This window comes from Adiantum capillus-veneris, chromosome 5 (genome assembly GCF_014529385.1).
Source record: "Adiantum capillus-veneris isolate H3 chromosome 5, ASM1452938v2, whole genome shotgun sequence".
In the NCBI taxonomy this organism is placed as follows: Eukaryota; Viridiplantae; Streptophyta; class Polypodiopsida; order Polypodiales; family Pteridaceae; genus Adiantum; species Adiantum capillus-veneris.
The window spans coordinates 53,802,928-53,818,360 of NC_140935.1; the positions used below are offsets into that span (position 1 = coordinate 53,802,928).

The 15,433-nt window shown below is 42.2% G+C and overlaps 1 pseudogene; it reads right to left on the bottom strand.

Moving 5' to 3' along the window:
* Positions 1-183: 183 nt before the first annotated feature.
* Positions 184-2,995, bottom strand: LOC147457333 (uncharacterized; annotated as a pseudogene).
* Between the last annotated feature and the right edge of the window lie 12,438 nt (positions 2,996-15,433).

A 15,433-nucleotide genomic window follows, 5' to 3' on the forward strand; every position in this document is an offset into this window, starting at 1 on the left:
ACTAAAGAACCTTTGAGCCCATCCACCTTTTTCTTCAACCTTTGTCATTTTGCAGCAACCCCAAAACAATGTGAATAGAAGCATGTCAAAAGCTCTGCAAATGGGCTATGCTATGCTTCAAAAGAAAATGCCTTCTGTACAACCATTACCTCGAACATGCATAAACAATTAGCCCATTCCCACCTACACATTAGGACTCCAGTCAAAAGGCTGGTAAACAACCTTGAACTGGTTTCCATCAAGCAACTCCAACAGGTTCTCAGCCTTGTTTGGCTCTAAGTGATTGACAAGCCATCTCAATATCTCCAGCTCATTCTTCCCAAAATCAACACTAAACCTGCAACCATTTCCAACAAACTCCAGATTGTTAGCCATCTTGGAGGATGTATAGTCTCAATGATAGAAACATGGTTAAGATATTTGAAAGCCTGCATAGGCTTCTTACCACTTGATGATTTTGCTGAGAGAGTCAGTTTTAGACTCCATGTCAATGACCACACCACCATCCAGAAAGAAAGCCCTGACAGCCGCCCTAAGCTCCGCATCAATGTCTCTAGGAGAGTAACACTTGAGAGCCGGACTTGAGCGAGACGCATTTGTTAGCGCAAAATGTATAAGACATTGCGATTCTGGCAATGCTATCTGGCAAGAAGTAAAAATATCAATAATGCTACCAATATGCAACTGCAACGGAAGAAATATATACTTTATTACAAGAGAAACAAAAAAGCAGCAAAACAACTGCTGTCCTCCAAAGGGATGACACACAAACAACGAGGCATAAACCTTGCTTACACTAAAATCCAGCTCCTAATATTTGACGATAGAGATCAAAGTTACATTACCACAAGTCTGTTATTCTAAGAGGAATGTACAAGGAAATCACCCTTTCTACACCCATAATAAGGATACCCACCCATTGTTAGCGACAGAAGCTCATGTTCTAAGGTAGAAAACCTAATGCATATGCAACTTGAATTACCTACGCCACCCAATAGAGTTTTGCTACCCTTAGGATGACTTCTAAAGGCCAAAAATATTAATAGCTTGCCGTTGAGTTCTAAATGTGTTATAATCTGTAAACTTCAACAGTCTTCTCCTAAGACTTTTTCCCTATTTTTCACTTTGCTTCCCATTCCATACAATCACTGAAAGCTCCCCAAAATTCCAAATTTTAGAATTCTTTTGTTAGCATCTCCCTTTCCCACAACTATGAGACATACACCTCGATGGTAGCACGACTTAGAGGACACCATTACTTTGTAGTATTCAAGATACATACTGGTAACCGCTTGTCTTTTGGTCCAAAAGGCTTGATGAGTTGATAAGGTGGTCGTTGATTGCCTCGTAACACTCCATTCTGTATTGCTGACAATGAATACGGGTAGCCACCGACCAGGTATTACAAATCTCCAAATAGCCGTCTCCTATCCAATGGACCGGTTGGATGGCCCAGGATAATTATCGCATGTATCGTCATGATGTTGTAGAGATTGATAAAGAATGCAAGCTTCTCCTCTTGTGAAAGGTTGCTAGGATCAAAGCGATGCAGCAATTCTGTCATTTTGACATACCTGCACATAACATGACAAAGGTCTTTAAGTACAAATAATCATTGTATTCATTATGCTGTAGCTAAGTAAGTCTTGATAAATCAAACCAAAAGAAGGTTCACCTTCTGAACTCTTCGCTCATAGAGATGCTTTGATAGTCAACGCGCTTGCCATCATCTGAAACATACGAATCTATTATGGCAAGGGTGAACTTTCTTAGGCTAACTTCAATCTCTGAGGTAGAAAGTGGCTCCGCATCATTTGTGGTTCCATTGAAGTTAAAACATTTGGTTGATACGACTGGATCATGCTCTAGAAACCGATAAAGATGATTCCCATCTTCAAACAAATTTTCCCTGAGCATGTGCAATGAATATGAAGAATGAACAGAATGTGGTACCCCTCAAAAATGCCAAAGAAATCAGGAACTTGGTACTTACTGCAAGACATGACGAATAAAATGTTTGGCTGCAACTTTCCTTCCAAATTCCACTGCCTGCACAAATCATCTCGTTAGCGACAAATTGTCATTCTAAATAGAGCAGACGTATGCAAACACTGAATGGACAAAAGCATTCCTCAGCTGCTATAGTCTACTTAATGACCAACGTTGACCACAAGAACGTGATTTATCCGGTTGTCAGAAGATAAAATACACCTCTGATACAATTCAAATAGTTGCCAATGACTAATTAATTTATGACTAGTTACAATAAAAACTTTATTATATATGCTGTTTCATGTTCTTCAAATTTTGTCTTTCACTTGGGTCTTTGCAGTATATTGAGGCTTGATTGAGCAGTCCATGTGTCTATTGTGTCATTTCTATCTCTAGTATGTCGGTTGATCCACTGTTTCAATTTCGTTTTTTTACAAAATTCGTGCGATCACATTGCACTGCACACTGTCGGGCACTTGAGTGAGACTCTCGAGCATTTTGCTCTCAGGCTTCATGCACAGAGCGCCAGGACAGGTTTTTCTACTACAGCTGTTCTCATATTACACGCCCGGTGGGACCTGAACTGAAGCTCACTAAAGCTGGAGGCATAGCAAGGTCAGCCAGTGAGTGGTGTTGGGTTAAACGCCCTAAATGACCTCTTAATGTATATTTTTATACTTTGTCTAGGTTCACATTGAACCTGGACACATTTTTTAAAAGTCACTTATAATAAAGTGGGAAAGCCACAAACTCATTAAGTGAGTTTTCCCCAATCGTGCGAGCCCTCTCTCTTTGTTGTTTTTGATCTTCAGCGCTACTGCTCTCCTGCACTCACACTTGGTTGCACCCGGCCCAGACCTGCACTATTTCACATCGCGCATCTCCTTGTAGCCTCTTCTTCACACTTTCAAGTGGTATTAGAGCCCTAGGGTCCGAAACAAGCCCTGCGCATGTTGCTGGACAGCAAGCTATATTGCTTTCCTGCAACAATTTTCGCTTCCATCGCGAAGCTCCTTGCTTCCGTGGTCAAGGTCGTCACCAAAACTGCCAAAACAGCCCAAAACAGACTGTTTTTAGGTCAAAACAAGTGATTTACAGGTTATTACAGGTTATGACTGCAATACGCAAGTGTACCAAATTTATGGGATCACATGTATTGAAGTTTTGTGCAAGGATTTTAGTGAAAAGCTGAGTACATGTGATTTAAATCACATATTCAGCTGAAAATTCCGATTTGGACAGTTTCATGTAAAGAAGTTGTGATCTATCGAATGCAAAGTCTTGTGGTTGCTCCTATTTGCTCAACTTTTCAGCCTATTGCATCTCTCTTGTATACACACTTGTGGTTGAGTTAAGATGGCTGCTACCTCTTCCGCATCTGACACTAAAAGTTTGATGGAAATCAAACGGTTCGATGGTCAAGGCTTCGACCTTTGGCAAGAACGCATGCAAGGTATCCTTTTCTTGAAGGATTGTGAAGATGCATTGCAAGAGAATAAGCCGCAAGGTTTTTCTAACTTAGAGTGGGCCAGGTTGAATAAGAAGGCCATGGCCTACATCAAAATGGCTATGAATGATGACATTTTGACAGACATCAAGCGTTTAGACTCTGCTTATGCAATATGGCAAAAGCTAAAGTCCAATTACGAGAACACGCCTGTGAACCAGGTGCATTTGATGCAAAAGTTGGTGAATATACATCTTGATGACTCGAAGTCAACTTCTAAGCATTTGAGTGATTTTACATGTGTGTTGAGTCAGTTGCAGGACAGTGGGCTTCAGCAATTTCATGATAAGCTGAAAGCTATTTTTTTGCTTATGACATTGCCAGATACTTGGGAAACATCAGTTGTCTCCTTGAGTAACAGTCCCAACCTCACGTATGACGATGTAAGAGGGTCTATTCTCAATGAAGAGATTAGACGCAAGTCCAGTGAGGAAGGTGGCAGTTTTCCCTACAACGTAAGAGGTAGAAATCAAAAGCGTGATGTGGGCAACATGACTTAAAATAGAAGTAAGAGCAAGACAAAGGATAAAGATGTCACTTGCTATCAATGTGGCAAAAAAGGCCACAAGAAACCCGATTGCAGATATTTCAAGAAAGAGCAGGATAGGAAGAAGGAAGCGCAAGAGAAGAAGAAAGATGATAAGAAAGGGGAAAAATCAGCATGTGATTCCTCCAAGGATGCTGAAAATGCAAATGTATCCTCTAGTGTGGTCATTGAGGAGTTGTCAGACGTTGAGGAAATTTTGGTTGCGGCTTCATGCTCTTCAGATATGGTGATAGCTAATACAGAAGACATGCTTATCTCAAAGAAAGATGTCATTGATGCATTGCTTAGTGCTAATGATGACCTATCCCAATCTTGGATAGTACATTATGGTGCTTCGTTCCATGTGACTCCATCTTTGAAGTGTTTTGCTACATATGCTGCAGGCAATTATGGCAAGGTGTACCTTGGTGATAATTTTACTTGTAATATTGAGGAAATGGGTACCATGCGCTTGGCTCTTAACGATGGTCAAGAGCTTGTATTGAATGATGTCAAGTTTGTACCATGCATTAAGAAAAGTTTGCTATCAGTTGACAAGTTAGATGCACATGGTTTTACTACCATCTTTGCTGGGGGTTCATGTAAGTTACTTAAGGGCTCTATGCTTGTTGCAAAAGAGTCTAAAAGAGATAATTTGTACTATCTTTGATGTAAAGCTTTGCCTAGCAAGTTACTTGCTGTTGCTAAAATTGCTCACATACGGAATTGTGGCATAAGAGACTTGGCCATATGAGCCAAAGGGGTATTGATGTCCTTTCCTCTTTGAAGAGGGTTGATGTAAAAGGCAAAAACTTGGATTTTTGTAACGATTGTCTTTATGGAAAGGAAAAGAAATCTTCTTATTACTCTGGTGTCACTCGCAAAGCTAATCCTCTTGATCTTATTCACTCCGATGTATGCACTATGCATGTTAAGTCTTTTGGTGGTGCTTCGTATTTTGTTACATTCATTGATGACTGTACTAGGAAAGGATGGGTGCATTTATTGAAAAGTAAGAGTGAGACTTTTAATGCTTTTCAGAAGTTTCATGCTTTTGTCACTACTCAAAAGAATGCTAAGCTTAAATGTCGCAGGTCCGATAATGGAGGATAATATCTGCTGTTGAATTTCAACGTTTTTGTGATGATAATGGAATCAAAAGAGAGTTGACAGCCCCTTATAATCCGTCTTCGAATGGTGTGGCTAAGAGGTACAACCGTACTTTGTGTGAGAGAGTGCGTTGCATGTTGTCCACCGCTAATCTTTCCCAAGAGTTTTGGGGAGATGCATTAAAACTGCATTTCATATTTGCAATCGCTCTCCAAATAGTACGCTGAAAAATGACATTCCAGAGGAGGTTTGGTCTGACAAACCTGCCTCTTATGATCATTTAAGAGTATTTGGCTACGAAGCTTTTGTTCATGTACGCAATGACTTGAGAACAAAGCTTGATATGAAATCCATTGAAGAAGTCTTCCTAGGTTATGGAAAAGAAGGTGAAATGGGGTATAGAGTGTGGTTACCACAATTTAGAAAGGTAATTTGTAGCCGAGATGTAGTGTTCAATGAGACAAAATTGCTTAAGAATGCTACCAAATCTGATTCTGACAAGAAAACAGTCAGATTTCAGTCTTTCATGCCACCCATTGATGTTGAAAAAGAGCCTCATGATGCATTACCGCAAGCTGAAATTGATAATCATCCGGTTAACCTTGAAACAGAAGAGGTAGGACATGATATTGATGCTCCTAATAAGGATGGACAACCACTTGAATTAGTTGAAAATGATTTGCAACAGCATGATAGAGCTGAAAATGAGTTGCCTCATGATGTAGAACCGTTGCCTGAGAATGTAGATCATTGGGTACGAAGGTCAACTCGTTTGAGAACGCAACTGCAAAGATTTAATCCCTCTTTGCATCATGTAATGTTGTCAGATGAGGGTGAACCTCTTACTTATAAAGAGGCTAAGTCATGTGAGTCAAGCAGTAAGTGGGAGGTTGCAATGCAAGAGGTAATGAAATCCTTGTATGCAAATGATACTTGGGATCTTGTGCCATTGCCTCAAGAGAGAAAGGCTCTTCCTAACAAATGAGTGTACAAGATTAAGATTGTGGATAAAAAACCCAAGTACAAAGCAAGATTGGTTGCAAAAAGGATATACAAAACAAAGGAATTGATTTTCAAGAAATTTTTTGCCTTGTTGTAAAGCTTACAACGTTACGTGTCCTTTTTGCTCTCGTTGCGATGCTTGATTTCGAATTGAATCAAATGGATGTAAAGACAACGTTTTTGCATGGTGACATTGAGGAAGACATATACATGAAACAACCTGATGTAACAGACTTGGACACTCCAAGTCAAGAATCAATCACGACAGCACCAAATAACCACTTCAAAACAGTTCACAATTCACAATAGATTTGCACTGGCCCGGCGGAGTTTCGTGCCTAGAGATGTTGGCCCCAAAGACTGGCGCCCCTTCCTGTATTTCTTTTTGTATTAATCAATTCAAAGTACAAGAGTGGTTCGGGCTTCACTCTCAAATTCTGCGTCCTGATGGTCTGCAGAGTGTGAGCCCTAGCCACATATTTATTGATTACAAGGGTTGCCAAAAGCAGAGCCCCAAAAGCTTCAGATCAAAAGCCTAAATAAAAGCAAAGGCTCTTTTTCCTCTCTCAAACTCACTTGAGTTTTTAATAATAATCTCTCTCTCTCTCTCTCTCTCTCTCTCTCTCTCTCTCTCTCTCTCTCTCTCTCTCTCTCTCTCTCTCTCTCTCTCTCTCTCTCTCTCTCTCTCTCTCTCTCTCTCTCTCTCTCTCTCTCTCTCTCTCTCTCCTGATAATTGCGTAGAGAAAAGCAAGGTCAAAAGCTGTCGTCCACAACTATCTCCACGCAAAAGCTGAAAAGCTACCGCCGTACGATGCCACGTCAGCATGTTGCACATTTTTCGAGATTTCAGTATACTGCCCTTTTAGGGTTAGGATTAGGGTTAGGTTTTTTTCTGGTTTTAGGGTTAGGGTTTCCAAAAATTAGGGTTTCAACAGCTGTTAGGGTTTCGGCTCTCGGGCAAACACATCATCACTTTGTGACATACCCCCCTCTTGAAAGCATTGTAATCACCCTCGATAGCCCCTGCAAAACAGACAGAGGCCATAAACCGTCTTAGTAGATACTTCCTGTTAGTATCTACGTACTAGGAACACACATCTAGCACATGTACCAATCGACAGTCACATCACACGACATCACATGACATTCAACATTGATTTGGATCTTAGACCATGATTTATCAACAATGTAGCTAGCAATCGCATCTAGATCCAGTCAGGACCTCATCGATGTCTGATTGACTAACCCCTATTGCAACCATGTCTATTCGAGATCAAGTAGACCAAAATGCTGCAGTCATTTCGTCTATCAGTTCCTGCACTTAAAAGAAGTCAAGAACAAATCAGTATCATAATCAGGAATTCTATTTAATAAAGTCATACAGCAGAATACTGTCAGCTTTCAGTATCCCTGAAGCTCAAAGAGACATCAGTGACTCTAGTATCAAAATCAAGGCATCTGTTGACAAAAGAGCGGAGTGACTCCCCTCTTGTGCATCCCGCTGCACCAGATCTCCGGCCAAGCTGAATTCCGGGTTCCATTTGGAGTAGACTATGCTAAACCAAAAGCATCGAGGTAAAGTTTCACAATCTAAGGAGTATCTGCCAGGTCCTCCTCCTCCATCCACTTTGCATCCAATGCAAGATAGTTCTTGAACTTAACCAAGAACCGCCTTTGGACTTTACCTTTATTCTTCGTATCCTTGTGTGCCAAAATCTGTTCAGGAACAAGGATCTCCTCGTTTTTCTTCCACTTCGGGTTGCTCATCAGGCACATCACCTTTGAAAGGTTTCAAGAGACTCACATGAAATGCATTGTGAATCCTCGAAGTATCCGGCAGTTTCAATCAAAATGAGACATCATTTATATTTTCAAAGATCTGGAAAGGTCCGTAGTATCGCTTACCAAGCTTTGGAAAAAGCCTCTCCTTTCCATTTTTCTTTCTCAGGCGTGCCTTCGCAAAACGTAGGAGCACCCAATCATCCTCCTTCAATTTCAAGTTGCGACGATGGCGATTCGCTGCCTTTTTCTGTCGTTCTTGAGATTTCTGCAAAGTCTCGCGAAGCTTGGCAAAAGCCGTATCTAAGTCTCGTGTATATTCATCTGCTTCAAAAATCTTATCTTTTGTGCTTAGGAAGGCTGGAACCTTCGCAGCACCTTCAACAATCTCAAATGGCGCCTTCCCCATCGAAGAGTGTATCGTGTTATTCTAGGCAAATTCCACCAAAGGTAAGTACTTTTCCCATTGAGTCTTTTGATTTGAGATATAAGACTTCAATAAATCGAAAATCACTAAATTGGTAATCTCAGCTTGCCCGTCAGTCTGGGGGTGGAACGATGACAAGAACTGCAACCGCGTGCCAATGTTCTCCCAAATTGCCTTCCAAAACAAACTTGTAAATCTGGGGTCTCTCTCAGAGACAATCGTCTCAGGCATGCCATGTAATCTGAAGATCTGGGCCACAAACAGTCTCGCTAAGTGATCCGGCTTGACTGTTTTCTTCACTGGAATGAAATGAGCCTGCTTGCTAAATCTATCAATAACAATCCAAATACCATCATGACCACTCTGCGTTCTCGGGAGATCAAAAATGAAATCCATTGCAATAATTTCTCAAGGGAGGGTGGGTATGGGTAAAGCCCTATGATTTATGCATGTCAAACTTGACCTTCTGGCATACCAAGCAACTGCGCACAAACTCTTCCACATCCTTCTTGAGTCTCGGCCAAAAGAAGTATCTCTGTACCCCTTTCATGGTGGTAGCAATGCCGCGGTGACCCGTAAAAGGTGGACAGTGGCATTCAATCATAACCTTTTCCCTCAACAACTGTGTAACACACAACAAGGTTTTTCTCATCAAGTAGCCATCCCGAATGGAGTATCCTACTATTGTCTCCCCATCCCGTATCCGTGTGAAAACGTCTGCAAAATCTGTATCGTGGCATACTGGTCGACCATATCCTCGAAGCTTCTATTATGATGTATCGCAGAAATAGCCAGAACCAACGGCTTCCGAGACAAAACATCTGCCACCACATTTTTCTGTCCTTGAACATGGACAATTTGGAAGTGAAACTGTGACAAGATGTTCGCCCACCGCATCTGCTTTTCCGAAAGCTACTTCTGTGACAAGAAGTAGTGCAAACTCTGATGGTCTGTAAAGACAGTAAAATCCACTCCGAGTAGGTAGTGCCACCATTGAGTAAGAGCATGGATAATCGCCAAAAGCTCTTTCTCATAAATCTGTGCTGTCATCTCCGGCCTTGAGAACAATCAACTCTCGTAAGCAATGACATGGCCTTCTTGCATTCAGACCGCACCCAGACTACGACCACAAGCATCACAATATACTTCAAATGACTTCTGCAAGTCCGGCAAAGCCAAAACCGGTCCCGTAGCCGGTTTCTCTTTCAATGTCTGAAAGGCAGTCACCTCTGTGGGTCCCCACGAGAAAGGGACTCCTCTCTGTGTCAAGATATGCAAAGGGGAAGCAACCTCTGCAAACTTTCAAATGAACCGCCTGTAGTACGAACATAGTCCCAAGAAGCTTCTAACTTCATGGACATTCTTCAAATCGGGCGAATCACGGATAGTCTCTATCTTGGCCGGATCCATTTGCACTCCTATTGTTGAGACAATGTGTCCCAAAAAGTGTATCTCTGGTAGGAAAAATTCACTTTTCTTTGCATTAATCACTAACTTGTGATTTCATAATGCCTAAAAGACCTGAAGCAGACGATCTCTGTGTTCTGCCTCATTCTTGGAGAAAACAATGATATCGTCAAAGAAAGTGCCAACATATAGCCTGTGCTCTCGAAAAATCAGGTCCATCATCCGGTTAAATGTCGCAGGAGCATTGGTTAAGCCAAAAGGCATCACCAAAAACTCAAATAACCCAAAAGTCGTCCGAAAAGCTGTCTTGTAGACGTCTCCCGACGCGATTCTGATCTGATGATATCCACTCTTCAAATCAATCTTGCTAAAGCACGATGATCCCTATAACCTGTCGAGTATATCATCAATCCTAGGAATGGGGAATCTGTTCTTGATGGTGATTTTATTGAGAGCTCTGTAATCGATGCACATTCTCCAAGATCCGTCTTTCTTCAAAACCAACAACATTGGAGAGAAATACGGTGAAGTACTAGGCTGGACAAGACCCTTTTCCAAGAGGTCTTTCACTTGGTTCATAATCTCTTCATTCTGTGCTCGGTCACACGGTAAGGTAGCCGGTTCGGTGGTGTGCTTCCAGGTATCAGATCAATGGTATGATCTTTAGGATGAGCAGGTGGTAACTTGCCTGGCAGGCCCTTTGAGAAGCAATTGGCATGAGTGTAGAAAATCTTGGCGTTCTTTATCAAGTTTAGACATATTTGTCCTATCCTCATCACTCAACTCTTTCATAAAGATCGAGTAAACAAATTGACTGGATTTCATTAATTTAGAAATGGCCATAGCCGATACAATAGAGACAGACTGGCCCTTTAGTTTAATGTCAAGTACAATGGTTCTGCCCTTCTCTATAGTTAATGTTGCTTTCCTCGCCCGATAATCGACCACGGCGTTGTTCTTGTGGTACCAAGGAATCCCTAAGAGAACATCACAACCTTCCAAAGGCATTATGAAAAAGTCCTCATGCCCCAAATACCCTTGACAATGCAACCGGAGTTTGCCAATGACAGGTGTAATGGCTACATCCCTGCCAGGTGCCGCTACAACAGCCTCTGCAAGTGGTCCCATCCGATCAGGAGTGATCTCGAGCCGTGCCACCAATTCCCGTGAAATGAAGTTGGCCTTGGCTCCTCCATCAAAGAAGATCAGGGCCTCTTGATCTTTCACTTTGCCCCAAGCTAGGCAAAGTTCTGTACTCTGGTCCATGGTGTTGGGATCGGTACCCACACAATCTGGAACCAGTCCTGTTTTTCTCTTGCCTTTCCTTACACGTTCCTCAGTTGCTCTCGAACTCTCAAGCCTTTCGTTGTCCTTGTAGTTTCGTTCTTTCTGTGTCTTTTTAGGACACTTTGCGGAGATATGTCCAAATTCCCCGCATCCAAAGCACTTCCCTTCCCTGATAAAGCGAGCTCTCTCCTGAGGAGTAATCTTGGGTCGTGCATCCTTCTTTTATGGGTTGCTCTCTCTCTTTCTACTTCCATTCGCTGAAGTCTGTTCGGCTCCTTGCGTCATGCCAGAGTGAATGGCAAAACCCGTTTCGCATGATTCATCAACTCCTAAATAGAAGCTGACTTTTGTTCCAAGCAATGATCTCGGGTCTCTGTAGGTAGACCCAAGGTAAACCGCTCAATCTGTTCTCTGAACGAGATCTTCTTGAACTAAGAGGCGGGTAGAAAAGAGCTCCAGAATCTCTCGCAATAAGCATCCACTGTATCTCTCTTGGTCATCCGAAGATGGTTCCAAGCAGCTCGTATATCGCGTTCATACTCTTGAGTCGGCCAAGAAGAAATAAAAAGCTTTTTAAATTTCAACCATTTAACTGGCGTAGTCTTGTTTAAAAGAAGCGTGGACCACCAAGTTCGAGCATTCCCCTTAAAATAAGAGGCAGCTCTCCAAATCTTGGTGTGCTCGGAGTAGCGTCCTCCCACGAAAGCCATGTCAAACTGCTGTATAAAAGACAAAGCCTTCGAAGCATCTTTGTATCCTAAAAAAGTGTCAAATTTGATGGCATGTCCACCTTCCTTAAACTCTCGGACTTTCTTGCTTTTATCTTCCAGAAAGTCATACTGGTTGGCTTTATAAAAATTCTTCTTGTTCGCATAAAAGTTTCCGTCATCAAAGTTTGAACTGTTTGTAGACGAGTCCTTTGTAGAACTGTCACTCACTGGGCGAGATTTAGACTTCTTTTCCTTTTTCTTGCCCTTTCTGAAGCGTTGTTTCTTGCTTCGCTGTTTACCTTTTCTGTCTTCTTTGCTCGAGTCAGAAGAGCTAGAAGAAATATCAGAAGAAGAAAAAGAGCTAGGTACTCCTTCAAATTGAACACGCTTCTTCTGTTTCTTTGCCTTTTCAAATGTCGACTAACGACCCAAATAACCCGGAAAGTCAGTGCCTTTCTTCTGCTTTTTGCCGTGCTGCTTTGTTTTGCACGTCAAAAAGCTAAGCAAATCGTGCATCCACCACCTCTACTAATTCCTTCTCTATATACTTCTTGGGAACAAGAGGTTTCTTGAGAACGGGTTTCGGGGGTGGTGTTGTGGTTCTCTGCCACTCCGTATGCACCTCCTCCAAAGAGGTCTTGCTCATATATTTTCCCATCTTTAGGTCCTTGGCAAAATTGAGCATCATCTTTGTTGCATCGTTGATCAATTGTCGGCGCTCCATCTCTCGATGCTCCGCTTGAGTAGGCCGAGGCGGGCCATACTCCTCTCATGAACCTTCGTTGTGATCCCTTCCTACATCTCCGGATGCAGAGGGAGTCGATTGGTCCTTGTCTGAAGCCATAGGCACCGCGGAAAAAAATTAGGATCGGATTTCTCGTAGAAGAGAAATCGGCCGTGCTCTGATACTACTGTAACAGACTTGGACACTCCAAGTCAAGAATCAATCACGACAGCACCAAATAACCACTTCAAAACAGTTCACAGTTCACAATAGATTTGCACTTGCCCGGCGGAGTTCCGTGCCTAGAGATGTTGGCCCCAAAGACTGGCGCCCGTTTTGGTATTTCTTTTTGTATTAATCAGTTCAAAGTACAAGAGAGTGGTTCGGGCTTCACTCTCAGACTCTGCGTCCAGATAGTCTGCAGAGTGTGAGCCCTAGCCACATATTTATTGATTACAAGGGTTGCCAAAAGCAGAGCCCCAAAAACTTCAGATCAAAAGCCTAAATAAAAGCAAAGGCTCTTTTTCCTCTCTCAAACTCACTTGAGTTTTTAATAATAATCTTTCTCTCTCTCTCTCTCTCTCTCTCTCTCTCTCTCTCTCTCTCTCTCTCTCTCTCTCTCTCTCTCTCTCTCTCTCTCTCTCTCTCTCTCTCTCTCTCTCTCTCTCTCTCTCTCTCTCTCTCTCTCTCTCTCTCTCTCTCTCCTGACTAATAATTGCGTACAGAAAAGCAAGGTCAAAAGCTGCCGTCCATAGCTATCTCCACGCAAAAGCTGAAAAGCTACTGCCGTACGGTGCACGTCAGCATGTTGCACGTTTTCCGAGATTTCAGCTTGTTGTTCTTTTAGGGTTAGGGTTAGGGTTAGGGTTAGGGTTTTTGCTAGTTTTGGGTTTTTTGGCAGATTTTAGGGTTTGCAAGTTTTAGGGTTAGGGTTTCCAAAAATTAGGGTTTCAACAGCAATTAGGGTTTCGGCTCTCGGACAGAGACGTTATCACTTTGTGACACCCAAGGGTTTTGTAGTTCCTACACGTGAGGAACTAGTATGCAAATTGAAAAGGGCTCTGTATGGTTTGAGACATAATCATCACGGCAGTGGTATAAGAAGTTTGACACTTTTATGCTGTCTCAAGGCTTTAAACGTAGCCATGCAGATCATTGAGATCATTGTTTGTATACGAAAAGGGATGAAGATGGTAGTCCCATCATACTTGTTCTCTATGTTGATGACATGTTATTGCCGGGAGACATAAAGCTAGTCTCGATGCTTTGAAGCGTAAGCTAAATTCAACTTTTGCTATAAAGGATTTGGGTGATGCAGAGCATATTTTGGGCATGACTTTTAAAAGAGATAGAAAGATGAAATTGTTGTTTTTATCTCAAGAAAAGTACATTGCTAAAGTACTTGACAGATTTAATATGGCTGATGCTAAGCCTCTTGGAGTACCTTTACCTCCATACACTAAGCTTAGCAAAGCAGATTGCCCAAAGGATGAGGTGGCATTGAAAGCAATGAAGGGGATCAGCTTGTGGTTCTCTTATGTATGCTATGGTTGCTAGTCGCCCCGACATTAATATGCAGTGAGAGTTGTTAGTCGATACATGTCGAATCTTGGCAAAGCGCATTGGGAAGCTGTCAAATGCATTTTGAGATATTTGCAAGGTACACAATCAAAGTGTATTTGTTATGGCAAAAGTGACTTAAAGTTGCAGGGATATTGTGATGCAAACACGGCAGGTGACATGGATACCAGGAAATCTACCAGTGGATATGTATTTGCTATTGCTAGTGGTGTAGTCTCTTGGTGTTCTAGGTTGCAAAAAATTGTGGCACTGAGTACTATTGAGATTGAATACATTTCAGCCATAGAGGCTTCAAAGAAGGCCATTTGGTTGGGCAAACTTGCAAAAGAACTTGGCATGCCTGCTCATACTCCAGTGTTGCGATGTGATAGCCAGAGTGCAAATTATTTAGCCAAAAATGCAATGTTTCATGCGTGTACCAAACACAAAGATGTGCGGTGCCACTTCATACGTCAAGTATTGGAGGATGGTCTAGTCACCTTGACTAAGATCAATACACAGGATAACCCTGCAGATGTTCTCACCGAGAGTCTTGCTAAGGCTCAACATGAGCATTGCATACAGCTGGTGGGAATTGGTTAGCTTAAAGGCGTCATTTAAGCCTTTAAATAGAAGGTGGTTGGGTTAAAGGCCCTAAATGACCTCTTAATGTATATTTTTATACTTTGTCCAAGTTCACATTTTTTAAAAGTCACTTATAATAAAGTGGGAAAGCCACAAACTCATTAAGTGAGTTTTCCCCAAATCGTGTGAGCCCTCTCTCTCTCTGTTGTTTTCAATCTTCAACGCTACTGCTCTCCTGCACTCACGCTTGGTTGCACCCGGCCCAGACCTGCACTATTTCACCTCGCGCATCTCTTGGTAGCCTCTTCTTCGCGCTTTCAAGTGGTCTACTGGTCAACTAATCTGCTAGGCAAGTAGGACTAGTGCCAGCAAGCCAAGAGATAGACGAGTCCAAGAAAGGTCAACTAGCCCAAGCAGGTCAAGAAGGTTGACTAATCCAAGCAGGTCAGGCGGTCGGGTCCAAGCAGTCAAGAAGGTTGACTAGTCCAAGGCTCAAGCAGGTCAAGAATAGTCCAAGCAGAGCAAGGTGGTAAGGTAAGTAAGGTACGGTACATATTCGGTACGACCTGTACGTAGTATCGAATGGATAGAGTTGTTAGGTATATAAAATTCGTAGGTATTTCTTATTTTAAAGTCAAAAACCTACAATACGGTTTGTACTTGATTAAAAATTCATAAGTATCACTCCAAGGATGTCAGTTCACTATTCTACAAACCAAGGCAAAGCTTTCATACAAGTTCCTGATCGTGCTAGCCCTCCTATATTCACCACCGCAAGGACATTCGTGTGTGCTCTACAGATGCAAGTTGTGTCAAA